Consider the following 12843-nt stretch of genomic DNA (forward strand, 5'->3'; position numbering starts at 1 on the left):
ATGTAGAGCATTTTCTCATGTGTTTTTTTGCCATTTGGATTTCTTCTTTGAGAAAGTTTCTGTTCATTTCATTGCCCCATTTTTGGATGGGGTTAGATGTTTTCGTCTTGTGGAGTTTAACCAGTATTTTGTATATCCTGGATATCAACCCCTTGTCAGATGTGTATTCAGTGAATATCCTTTCCCATTCTGTAGACTGTCTTTGTATTTTGGTCACTGTTTCTTTGGAGGTGCAGAAGCTTCTTACTTTAAGATAGTCCCATTTATCTATCTCTGTTTTCACTTGCTTGGCCAGTGGCGTGGCATCTTTGAAGATACCATTAGCTTCAATGTCATGGAGGGTTTTGCCAACTTTGTCTTCAATGTGCCTTATGGTTTCTGGTCTGATGTTGAGGTCTTTAATCCATTTTGATCTTACTTTTGTACACGGTGTTAGGCAGAGTTCTGAGCCCATTTTTTTGCATGTAGCCGTCCAGTGATGCCAGCACAATTTGTTAAAGAGGCTTTCCTTACTCCACTTCACATTACTTGTACCTATATCAAAGATTAGATGATCATATGATTTAGGGGAGATGTCAGTGTATTCAACCCTGTTTCATTGGTCTGCAGTTCTGTCTTTGTTCCAGTACCATGCTGTTTTAATTATTACTGCTTTGTAGTACAGTTTGAAGTTCGGGAGGTTGATTCCTCCCATTTTCTTTTTCCCAAGAATTGCTTTAGCTATTTGTACGGGCTTATTGTTCCATATAAGTTTCAGGAGTGTTTGCTCCATTTCTTTGAAGAATGTCGTGGGTATCCTTATAGGGATTGCATTGAATTTATACAATGCTTTCGGTAGTATTGCCATTTTGACAATGTTAAGTCTCCCGACCCATGAACAGGGGATATCTTTCCATTTCCTCATGTCCTCTTTTATTTCCTGAAGTAGCGTTTTGTAGTTTTCTTTGTACAGGTCCTTTACTTCCTTAGTTAAGCTGATTCCTAAGTACTTGATTTTCTGGGGCACAATTGTGAACAGGATTGTTTTTTTCATGTTGCTTTCTTCTCTCTCACTGTTTGCATATAGGAAAGCCATGGACTTTTGGGTATTGATTTTATAACCTGCAACTTTACTATACGAGTCTATTGTTTCTAGGAGTTTTTTGGTGGAGGTTATTGGGTTCTCTAAGTAGAGTATCATATCATCTGCGAATAGTGAGAGCTTGATTTCTTCCTTTCCTACCTGAATGCCCTTAATATCTTTTTCTTGCCTAATCGCTATTGCAAGTACTTCCAGTACTATATTGAACAGCAGTGGAGAGAGTGGGCATCCTTGTCTCGTCCCTGATCTTAGAGGGAAGGCTCTCAGTTTTTCCCCATTGAGGATGATGCTTGCTGTAGGCTTGTGGTAGATGGCTTTAATTATGTTGAGGAAGGTCCCCTCTATACCCATTTTGACTAGGGTTTTCATCATAAAGGGGTGCTGGATCTTGTCAAATGCTTTCTCTGCATCTATTGATATAATCATATGCTTTTTATCTTTTCTTTTGTTGATATGATGGATTATGTTGATTGATTTCCGAATGTTGAACCATCCTTGCATCCCTGGGATGAATCCTACTTGGTCATGGTGTATGATCTTTTTGATGAGTAGTTGGATTCTATTTGCTAGTAGTTTGTTGAGGATCTTTGCATCTGTGTTCATCAGGGATATCGGTCTGTAATTCTCTTTCTTTGTGGTATCTCTGTCTGCTTTTGGTATCAGTGTGATATTTGCTTCGTGGAAACTGTTTGGAAGTGTTTTTGATATTTCAATTTCGTGGAAAAGCTTAAAGAGGATTGGGAGTAAGTCCTCTTTAAAGATGTGGAAGAATTCACTAGTGAATCCATCTGGACCAGGACTTTTGTTCTTGGGGAGACTTTTTATTACCATTTCAATTTCCTTGATGGTGATAGGTCTGTTCAGGTATTCCAGGTCTTCTTGGTTCAGCCTTGGGAGTCTGTAGGAGTCTAGGAATTTATCCATTTCCTCGAGGTTTTGATGTTCCGTGGTATACAGTTTCTCAAAGTACTCCCTGAGAATCCTTTGAATTTCTGTAGTTTCTGTTGTAATGACCCCCTTTTCATTTCTGATTCGGTTTATTAGGGTTTTCTCTCTCCGTTTCTTTTTTGAGTTTTGCTAGAGGCTTATCAATCTTGTTAATTTTCTCAAAGAACCAGCTCTTGGTTTCATTGATCTTTCGGATTGTTTTTTGGGTTTCCATCTCGTTAGTCTCTGCTCTGAGTTTTATTATTTCCTTTCTCCTGTTCGGGTTGTGCTCCTTTTTTTGGTCCTTCTCCAAGCTCTTAAGCTGTGAAGTTAGGTTACTTATGTGTGCTCGCTCCTCCTTCCTGAGGAATGCTTGTAAAGCTATAAACTTTCCTCTTAACACAGCTTTTGCTGTGTCCCATAAGTTTTGGTAACTCGTGTTCTCATTTTCATTCGTTTCTAGGAATCTTTTGATTTCCTCTTTGATTTCCTGTCTAAGCCACTCGTTCAGTAGAGTACTGTTTAATTTCCAGGTGTTTGATTTAGTTTTCTGTTTTTGTATGTGATTTACTTCTAATTTCAGCGCAGTATGGTCTGAGAAGATTGTCGATACAATCTCTATCTTCTTAATTTTTTGGAGGCATGTTTTGTGGCTCAGCATGTGGTCTATCTTGGAGAATGTTCCATGTACGGTTGAGAGGAATGTATATTCAGCTTTTTGTGGATGAAGTGTCCTGCATATATCTACTAAGTCCCTTTCTTCCATTGTTTCCCTCAGATGAAATATGTCCTTTCTAAGCTTGAGTCTGGTTGATCTATCAAGAGGTGACAAAGCAATGTTGAAGTCTCCCACTAGTATTGTGTTTATGTTGATGTCTTTTTCCAAATCTATGAGTAGTTGTTTTAAGTACTTTGCTGGTCTCTCATTAGGTGCATATACATTTATTATTGTAAGTTCTTCCTGTTGTACAGATACTTTGATCAATAAGAAATGGCCTTCACTGTCTCTTATGACCTTCCTCACTCTGAAATCGATGTGGTCTGATATTAGGATGGCTACCCCAGCTTTTTTATGGGAGCTGTTTGCCTGTAGGATTGTTTTCCAGCCTTTGACTCTGAGTCTGTGTTTGCTTTGACTATTGAAATGTGTTTCTTGCAGGCAGCAGAATATTGGGTTCAATTTTCTAATCCATCCTGCCACTCTATGTCTTTTAATTGGTGCCTTTAGCCCATTGACATTGAGAGAGATTATTGTTACGGGATTTTGTCCCATTGTTCTGTTGAAATTTGGTGTATTTGAGGGGCCTTTCTTGCCTTAAAGTAGCCCATTTAGTTGTTCTTGTAATCACAGTTTTGAGTCTATGAAGTTCCTGAGCTGTTGTTTGTCTGTGAAACTGTGTGTTGTTCCTTCTATTATGAATGAGAGTCTCGCTGGGTAAAGTATTTTTGGGGAGGCATTTATTTCATTGAGTTTTTTCACTATGTCCCACCACTGTTTTCGGGCCATAAGGGTTTCATCAGAAAAATCAGCTGTGAATTTTAAGGATGCTCCTTTGTAAGAGATTTCTTTCTTCGATCTTGCTGCTTTCAGAATTTTGTCTCTGTCTAAGGTTTTGGTCATTTTGATCAGAATGTGTCTTGGGGTATTTTTATTTGGATTTCTTCTAGCTGGTACCCTTCAGGCCTCCTGAATATGGTCACAAGTTTTCTTCAGCTCTGGAAACGTTGTAGCAATGATGTCTTTGACAGTTTCTTCTTCATCAAGGTTTTCTTCCTGTACCTCTGGAACTCCAATAATTCTTATGTTACCCCTCTTGGCTTCATCACACGTGAAATTTCTTGAGCCCTTTCAACAGATGGCTGTTAGGGGAAAATGAAGGAGTTGGAGGCTCTGAGCAAAATTATGGACTTTAAAATCTCGTTTGGGCTAAATTTAATTTTTCTTTTCTTTTTTTTTCTTTTTTCTTTTTGGGACACAGCGGTAATGCTCAGGTGTTATTTCTTGCTTGGCACTTAGGAATCACTCCTAGGAGTGCTTGTGGCACTGTATGTGATGCCGGGGACCAAACATATGCCCTGCCAACTGTACTATCACTCTGGCTCCAAGTATAATTTTTCATCCTCTAATTTTTCATCCTCTTTTTCTTTTATAAAATCACGTACCCATAGGACTCAATTCATAGTCTTAATACCTGGCCTGTAAGCCCTGAGCATTTCTGGATGTGATCCCAACACAAAACAACAAACCCAGAGGACTGACCGTTGAGAATATATTACTAGATTTCACACCTCTTCTGTTGGCAGTTAACTCCTCATTGCCTTTATTTGGGAAGGAGGAGGATTGGCTATGCAGGATTTTGCCAAAGCCAGCAGTGCTCCGGGATCACTCCTTGGCAATTCAGGTTGTGAAGTTAAGTCTTTTGCGTTCATGACAAGTCCCCTCCCACTCAGTCTCAGCTCTTCCGGGCCGCTGCAAACCTTTGAAATTGCAGCCTGTACTTCTGGCTCAGGTTCGCACCAGGAGGCCCCAGGTGCCAGCAACCCTGCCCTAACAACTATCTACCAGCTGGGCCTCATCCCTGCCCCCTGCCTGTATCTTTCTCACAAGGTTCACATTATTTATATAGAATTTGAATTCCTGCAGTCAGAGATAGGCCAGGAATGCAGGACCTGTCCTTGCATGCAATCTGCCATGGTACACTCATCTGTACAATGCAGTATTCCCCAAGCACCACTCAGGTAAGCTCAAAGTTCTGCCACCTGTAGCAAAATCCAAACCTGCATTCTATAAAACTGGTTGGTGGAGGTTGACTTGTGATATAGATATAGTTGTATATATAGATATACACACACATACACACATATATAATATATGTCAAGCTACCGAGAGTATTCGATATGCCAGACACAGTAACAACAAAGTCTCCAATGGAGACGTTACTGGGCCCGCTCGAGCAAATCGATGATCAATGGGAGGGCCTTTACTTTACTGTATATATATATATATATATATATATATATATATACATATAGGGCTGGAGCGATAGCACAGCGGTAGGACGTTCGCCTTACAAGCGGCCAAGATGGCCAACCCGAGTTCGATTCCTCCGCCCCTCTCGGAGAGCCCGGTAAGCTACCGAGAGTATTCGATATGCCAGACACAGTAACAACAAAGTCTCCAATGGAGACGTTACTGGGCCCACTCGAGCAAATCGACGATCAATGGGAGGGCCTTTACCTTTACCTTTAACTATATATACATATATATATACATATACATACATATATATATATATATATATATATATATATGGTCATGCCCTGTGTTTGCTGCCAAAAGGTACCAAACAGTACTCAGTGTGGTGCCGGGATATACAGGTCAGCTGTGTACAAGGCCAGTACCCTATCAGACTATAGTTCTGGCACCTAAATTTATTGATTTATTTTTGGTTGGCTTCACCCAATGGAGATTAGAGTTTACCCCGGCTCTGTTCTCATTGATAATGCTAGGTTTGGGGACCCTGTGAAGTGATAGGGATTGAACCCTGGTCGCTATGTGCCAGACAAGCAACTCGTGCTCTGTGCTATCTCTGTAGCCATCATAAAAATGCTTCTTTGCTAAGTCGAGAAAGTTGTGTTCTTTTTTCTGATTAACTACACAATTCACTTTTTTTTTGGTTTTTCGGTCACCCCCAGTGATGCACAGGGGTTATTCTTGGCTCATGCATTCAGGAATTACTCCTGGCGGTTCTTGGGAACCATTTGGGATGCTGGGAATAAAACCTGCATTGGTCGTGTCCAAGGTAAACACCCTACCAGCTGTGCTATCACTCCAGCCCCCCAAAGTTCACTTTGTATTTTTGTGTTCGGATCACAGTCAGAAGTGCTCTGGGCTTACTCCTGACTCTGCACTCAGGAGTCAATCCAGGGGGTCCTGGGGGACCTATGAGAAGTGGGGGTTTGAACAGGATTTACACGTTAACAGATGCTCCCAGTCTCTCCTGGCGGCTCTCTCTCACTGTCCACATTTGGTGCTCTCGAGCCACTTCTCCACCCTGGACAGCTGTTGCTTTGGGCCGATGAAAGTAGAACGAGGACCAGACTGGTTGCTGATTAGTTGGAATTTATTCAGTCTCTTGTCTCTCCCAGCTCTATCCAACCCTCTCTCTAACTCGCTCTCCACGTGCTCTCTGTGACTCCTCTCCAAGCCCCAGCCATTCTTACTCTCAGCTCTCAGCCTTCTCTCTAAGTCGCAGCCGTGTCCTCTAACTCTGTGTCTCTTCTACTCTCACTGTATCATTGTCATCTTATTGTTCATCGATTGACTCAAGCAGGCCCCAGTAATGTCTCCTTCTTCCTATCCCTGAGATTTTAAGAAGTGCCATATTTGAGGCTCTTTCGGGTCAGGAGAATGAGAACCGTCATTGTTACTGTTTTTTGACATATTGAATACACCACGGGGAGTTTGCCAGACGCTGCAGTGTGGGCAGGATATTTCTGGTAGCCTGCTAGTTTTTCCAGAGTAAGACTAGACAATAAGATTTTGTGTGTCCGTGCACTTCCCAGAGCACGGTTTTATAGTCTTTGGGTCTTGGCCATTGATGGGATTACACGGCACCGGGGACAGTTAGTGGGTGTAACGCCTACATACTGGAAGATGGGAGATCTGGGTGGAGGAGGCCCAGTCCCAATACGAGCAGCTTGGAGATCTCTGGCTCAGGTCCTGCACACCTGGGTTCCTCTGCTGGTTCCTTCATGCGTGAGGCTCATCCGAACTTGTGGAGAGTGGTGTTAAGCATGGCTGTGGCTCGAACCAGAGGTCTTCAGCTGCCAGGGCTCTGCTCGGGATGGGAAGGGAAACTGAACACACCTAGTAAGACAACCAGACGCGGAGTCAGGAGACTGGGCTGTTCTCTTCCACGAGCAGGGTTTTATAGTCTCTGGGTCTTGGTCATTGATGGGATTACACAGCGCTGGGGGCAGTTGGTGGGTGTAACACCTACATACTGGAAGATAGGGGATCAGGGTGGAGGAGGACCATTTCTTTTCTCAGTCTCCGTTATTCCCCCTGTCTCCCTGAAGCTGCTCATTTTCTTCTCTCACCATGACCCCAATCCCCGCCTCCCCACGGGAAGTGCAATGAAAAATGGTTTTCCAGACTTCCCCATCACCTGCAGCCCACGAAGGAAAAGCAGCCTTAGGGTGTATTACTCCTCTCCTTAGACAGACCAGCAACTTAATTGACATATTTAGTTTTGCTTCCTAATGATTACCATTCTGTATGGACACAGTAGTAGACACTTTTAGCGTTGTGGTGACTCTCCTGGGGACTTCTCACCACAGATCAGACTACAGTGCTCAGGCAGGATCAATCACTCCTAATCCCAGCAGCGTCCAAGTCTAGTTATTACTTTTTGATTCATGACAGAATTTGTCCATGACCAGGCTCTTATAGATAAGCATTATGGTACTTTGTCCACGTTCGTTTCGATGCCAGGGTAGCTAGCTCACCCCTTGCCCTGGGTCCATCTAGTCAGTCATCGGATCCCTCTTCTGAGGACCGAGGGAGTAAGGGCAATTGAGGCTTCAGTCAAGGGAGTAGGTGTCCAGGAGGTAATATTATCTGGAGACCATCAACTCTCAAGCTCAGGCTTGTCTTTCTAACTGTCTTCCTGTATCCATACAAAAAGCAATTGCTCTGAAATAGCTAACCATGCAAAAGACATTAAGGAGAAGAGAAAGACAATATTTACAAGTCAAAGTCTGATCAGGAGACAAAGGTAATTGAAAGGTTATGGGCAATCAACAAACATAAGTTCTCCTAGGCCAGGGAGCAAGGGCAGACCACTGTTATGCTACAATACCTGGTGATCCTCAGTGGTTTCTCCTGGCTCTGCACTCAGGTATTATTTCTGATGATGCTCCGGGAGACTCTACAGGATCCTGGGGATAGAACCTTGGTTGGCCATGTGCAAGCAACACCCTACCCCAATCTACAGTTGCTCTGGTCTCAATTGGAGAGTTTAGATGCACGTAACTGTGCACAGAATGTCGTTTGAAAGGATGGAATGGGTGCCTTGATGAAATCTTTTATAACTGGGATTATGGGTCAGGTCCCAAGCTCCCCACATCCCAGCATACCATTCCGTTTACCTGTGATTACTCACAAGGTTGGTCACATTCCTCGATCCCACCCATGTCACTTCACTAATATTAGAGGTTAAAAAAAAAGGAAACATTCATGATTGGATAGACCAAAATTCCATCCATCTATAAGTCAGATGGTGCTCAGGGGACCATTTGGAATTCTGGACATTGTACCTAGATTGACTGCATGCAACACACTGTACTAGCCTGATACTCTCAGTTTGAAATCATGTTTCTGAAACTGCCTTCTGGGGTTTTCTTTGTAGCTGAGAGTCCACTGCTCGCGTGTTGTCAAGGGGTAGAGCGTTGGCCGGACCTTGCTCTCTGATGTTCTTACCAGCCTTTGCTCCTGTTTCATCCATGTCTCCAGCTCTCTGGGTTTCTACTAGGCCAGTTCCTCTCTGAATCCCCAGGGATGGCTTTGGAGTCACCGCTTTCATTCCCATCTGGATTTATCACTTCCCCAAGAACCTCATTGTCCTGTACCCTACCAGCTACCTACCTGCAGAGCTTGAGTTCTTTTGACATGAAAACTCTCATGGCATAGACTAATAATTTGAATCCTCTGTTCTTCTACATGGCAACAGGCAGCCCTGGTGGAATGTCTCTTCCTGCACACTGTGATAAAGGCTCAAGTGAGCAATTTGACCCTCATCCCCACAGGGATGCCGAGACAGGTGGGATGTCTTCTGAGGGTGATCAGAAGATCACTCTTCCCATGTCCTCAGCACCATCACTTTCCCATAGAAGCCCATATTGGACAGAATCCCCAGAAATGTAAGCACTGAGGACAAAGTTTTCAGTCCAGCATCACCCATGTGGGACTATGTGAACATCCACACAGGAGAGAAACCGTTTAAGTGTAAGGACTGTGGGAAGGCCTTTGATGGATCCTCATACCTTATACACAGGAGATTTCATATTGTAGAGTCCGTATGCATGTAAGGAATGTGCTGTGGCATTTCTTTGACTCATACATCTTAGTATGCACAGAAAAAGTCACACTGGAAAGAAACCATATGCATATACGGAGTGGAAAGTGTTTACTTATTCCACAAGCCTTAGTAAACAGAAAAACTCACACTGGAGAGATAATTTATACTTGTGAGCAAAGTCGGAAGGCATTTGCTTATTCCTGAAGTCTTAGTTTTTATAATTTCTTTTTCGTAGAAAACCCTTATATATGAGAGGTAGATGTAAAGGCCTTTCATTTCTTCTCAGGTCTTTCTGAGCACAGGAAAGTTCATACAGGGGAATAAAAACTATTCGTGTCACTACTGTGGGAGGGTCTTCACTTACTATTCAAACTTTGTCGTCCATAAGAAAACGCACATTGCATTGAATCCATATATATATATGTAAATATATATATACATGAATATATATATACACACATATATATATATATATATGTAAGGAGTGTGGCAAGGCCTTTGCTTATTTCACAGTCCCTTTGTGACACTGAAATTTTCATACTGGAGACTAACCTTATGTTTGTAAAGGCGTTGGCAAAGCCTTCTCTTTCCCCTAACTCCTTTTTAAACATAGGAAAATTCATACTCGAAGAAAACATATGTAGGGGTCTGGAAAGATTTTTACACAATCCTCAAGCTTTGCTGTGTGAGAAAAATTTATCCTGGATTGAGGCCTTATATATGAAATGACTGCAGGAAATTTTGATGCAATTGGCATAGCTTTCTGAACAGGAAAATTCACAATGCAGAGAAACCTCATAAGTGTAAGAAATGTGGAAAGGTGTTCAGTTTGTCTTCAGCCCTTACTGCGCATGTGAAAAGTCATTTTGCAGTGAAACCTTATATCTGTCAGGAGTGTGGGAAGGACTGTCCTGGATCCTCGGGCCTTATGCATAGGATAATTCACAATGGACAGAAGCTATATATAAATATACATATTTATATATGTAAGAATATATATATTTATGTTAGAACATGGAAAGTGCATTATTCGACCTGCGACTTTAAAGAGAATCCTGGAAAATATCCTGTAAGTAAGGAATATAGGAAGGCCTTCATGTTCCCTCAAGCTTTAGTAAGTATAAAAGTTATGCTGGATCAGTCACTTCCATAATAACAATGGCCAGCGTCAGAACAGGGCCCTGAGGTAAAACAATTTAGTTTCAACAAGTGGGTGGCGGGTTGATACAAAAGGACTATAAGGAAGGAAATAATCCTGTTACCTGTGAAAGCTTCCTGTGATAATAGTACCACAACTGAACGGTGCTTGCTGATTATCCCCTGCACCATGGTTATGACAATGTCCTGGCATGTGGACTTCCCAGTATGTTAACTGGTAAATAATGGTTCTTAGTGATAAAGCAAGGTGGAAGGAATTAAATAAGTAGTAAATAGGTACAGACATTGCATTTTGCTGGGTACTGTCAAGACTCACCATGGTTTCATTCTTTGCTGTGACTCTGACGTGGCTCAGAGGCCCTGGTTTGCAGAGGATCATGGCAGAGATAAACCAGGATGCTGAGGTGAACTCTTGACGTTGGATAGACAGCCAAACCTCCATTCTTCATCCCCTTCTGTGTTATGTTCTGGCAGCCACATCCCGCTGTGCTGTCCATAATTTTTTTCCAGGTCGGCCACATGCAAGGAAGCACTTCACTCGCTGTAGCATATCTGCACTCATTGTATGCAGTTTTCCATTTGATTTACACAAACACTGAGGGTAAATGTTTTGAGACTTAACATTTTGGAAGCAGTAAAATCCTAACAATCTATTATACACCAAAATGTTAAATACCATGTAGATCTGTGCAAAAGGCCAAGCCAGTACGCAAAGTGACCAGTGTGCTTTGCTGCCTGTTAGCCCCATGCATGGCTCCATGCTGGGGGTTGTTCTGTACGCGGTGTTTCATGTACTTAATTATGTATTTTTTAAAAAATTTTATTAGTGAAACACCATGAGGTACAGTTGTAGACTTACAAATTTTTCTGCTTGGATTTCAATTATACAATGATCAAATATCTATCTCTCCACAATTGCCCATTTTCCACCACCACGGGTCCCAGTATCCCTCCCACCCCCATTCCCCCTATCCCACCCTGCCTCTGTGGCAGGGCATTTCCTTTAGTACTCTCTCTCCTTTTGGTGTTGTGGTTTGCAAAAGAGGCATTGAGTGGCAATCATGTTTGGTCTATAGTCTACTTTCAGCATGCTTCTCCCATCCTGGGAGGATCCACCCAATTACCTTTATTTGGTGCTCCATTCTCTATCTGAGCTCCCTTTTCCTCTAGAATGTGTGTTGGGGAAAACCTGACAGTTCTTAAGGGTTACTTCTGGTGGTTCCCATGCCACTATTGGGGATGTCAGGGACTGAATTCAGGTTGACCGAGTTCATGACAAGTGCCCAACACACTATACTACCCCTCGGGCCACTGTTGGTTTGAAATACTGTTTCTGAAACTGCCTCCTAGGGTTTTTCTTGTAGGCATGAGTCCACTGCTCTGGTGTTGTTAAGGGGTAGAAGCCTTTCCTCCAGTTCCAGTGTCTCTCTGGCTCTCTGGGTTGTTTCTAGAGCAGTTCCTATCTGCATCTCCAGGGCAGGCTTCAGAGTCACTGTGCAATACAGGATCAGGGGACTTCCTCTCCAGACCCCCACTTTGTGACTGAGCACTCTAGCCACCACTTCTCAGTCCTTTATGTGAGCCCATTCCACGTGCAGTACACTTTTTTTTTCTTTTTGGGTCACACCCAGCGGTGCTCAGGGGTTTCCCCTATCCACTGTGCTATCGCTCCAGCCAACCAGCCTTACACATTTACCTGCATTTTTCTAGTTCTCTGCGGAGCTGGTGCTTGACCCTTTAAGGATGCTTGCAGAAGCGAAAGTGACATCACAGCATGGCATTTAGGTGTTTGCTTGCAAGAAGCTTGATCAGCCTCCATTTGTTGTGCAGGTGAGGGGTGAAGTGGCTGTCCCGCGTGGAAGGAGTCTGTGAAGGCCGGTCTCCTGGCAGAACACTAGCGGCCTCCCGTGAGTGCCCCGCCCTGCGCATCCCAGTCTCCACACTGTGAGGGGCGGGGCCAAGCCAGCTCTAAGGACACTTTCCGCTCCTTTTTCAACCGATATCCAGGTGGTTCCTGAGGCATGCCAGGGTTTTGTGGGGGACGCGGAACTTTGGTGAGTGCAGTGGGGGCTGTACCGGGGCGCAGGGGTCACGGGTGTGAGTCCATGGTTCTGGGGATCCCCTGCAGCCACAGTCGCCTTCAGCTGCGCCGTGAGGCAGTGGCGGGTGGGCGCGGGGCTGAGCGTGGTGGCTACAGAGAATCGAGGCTGGGCGGTCCTGACCCTCACAGCACGGGAGTGTGCTGGGCGCTGTCCTGGATGCTTTGGCCCCAACCTCAGTGCTGTAGAACCTTCAAATTCTCTTAGAGGACTGGAGAGACAGAACAGAGGTTAGGGCGTTTGCTTTGCATCAGGCCCACCCAAGTTCGATCTCTAAGCTCCACCAGGACGGGTGCCTCAGCGCAGAGTCATAAGTTTCTCGTCCATATTGCCGTTGATTCCTCCAAAACTATAAAAGGCCTGTTCATTTTTGAGTGGCGGGAGGGGCAGCTCCCAAATGGCAAATGACACTGTAGCCCTCAGTCACTATTCATTAGTATCCTTGATGTCCAGACCATCCTGTCGGCATGGTTCTAGGGGTGGTTGTGATTTGTAG

Source organism: Sorex fumeus, unplaced genomic scaffold, assembly GCF_029834395.1.
Source record: "Sorex fumeus unplaced genomic scaffold, SorFum_2.1 ptg000019l, whole genome shotgun sequence".
In the NCBI taxonomy this organism is placed as follows: domain Eukaryota; kingdom Metazoa; phylum Chordata; class Mammalia; order Eulipotyphla; family Soricidae; genus Sorex; species Sorex fumeus.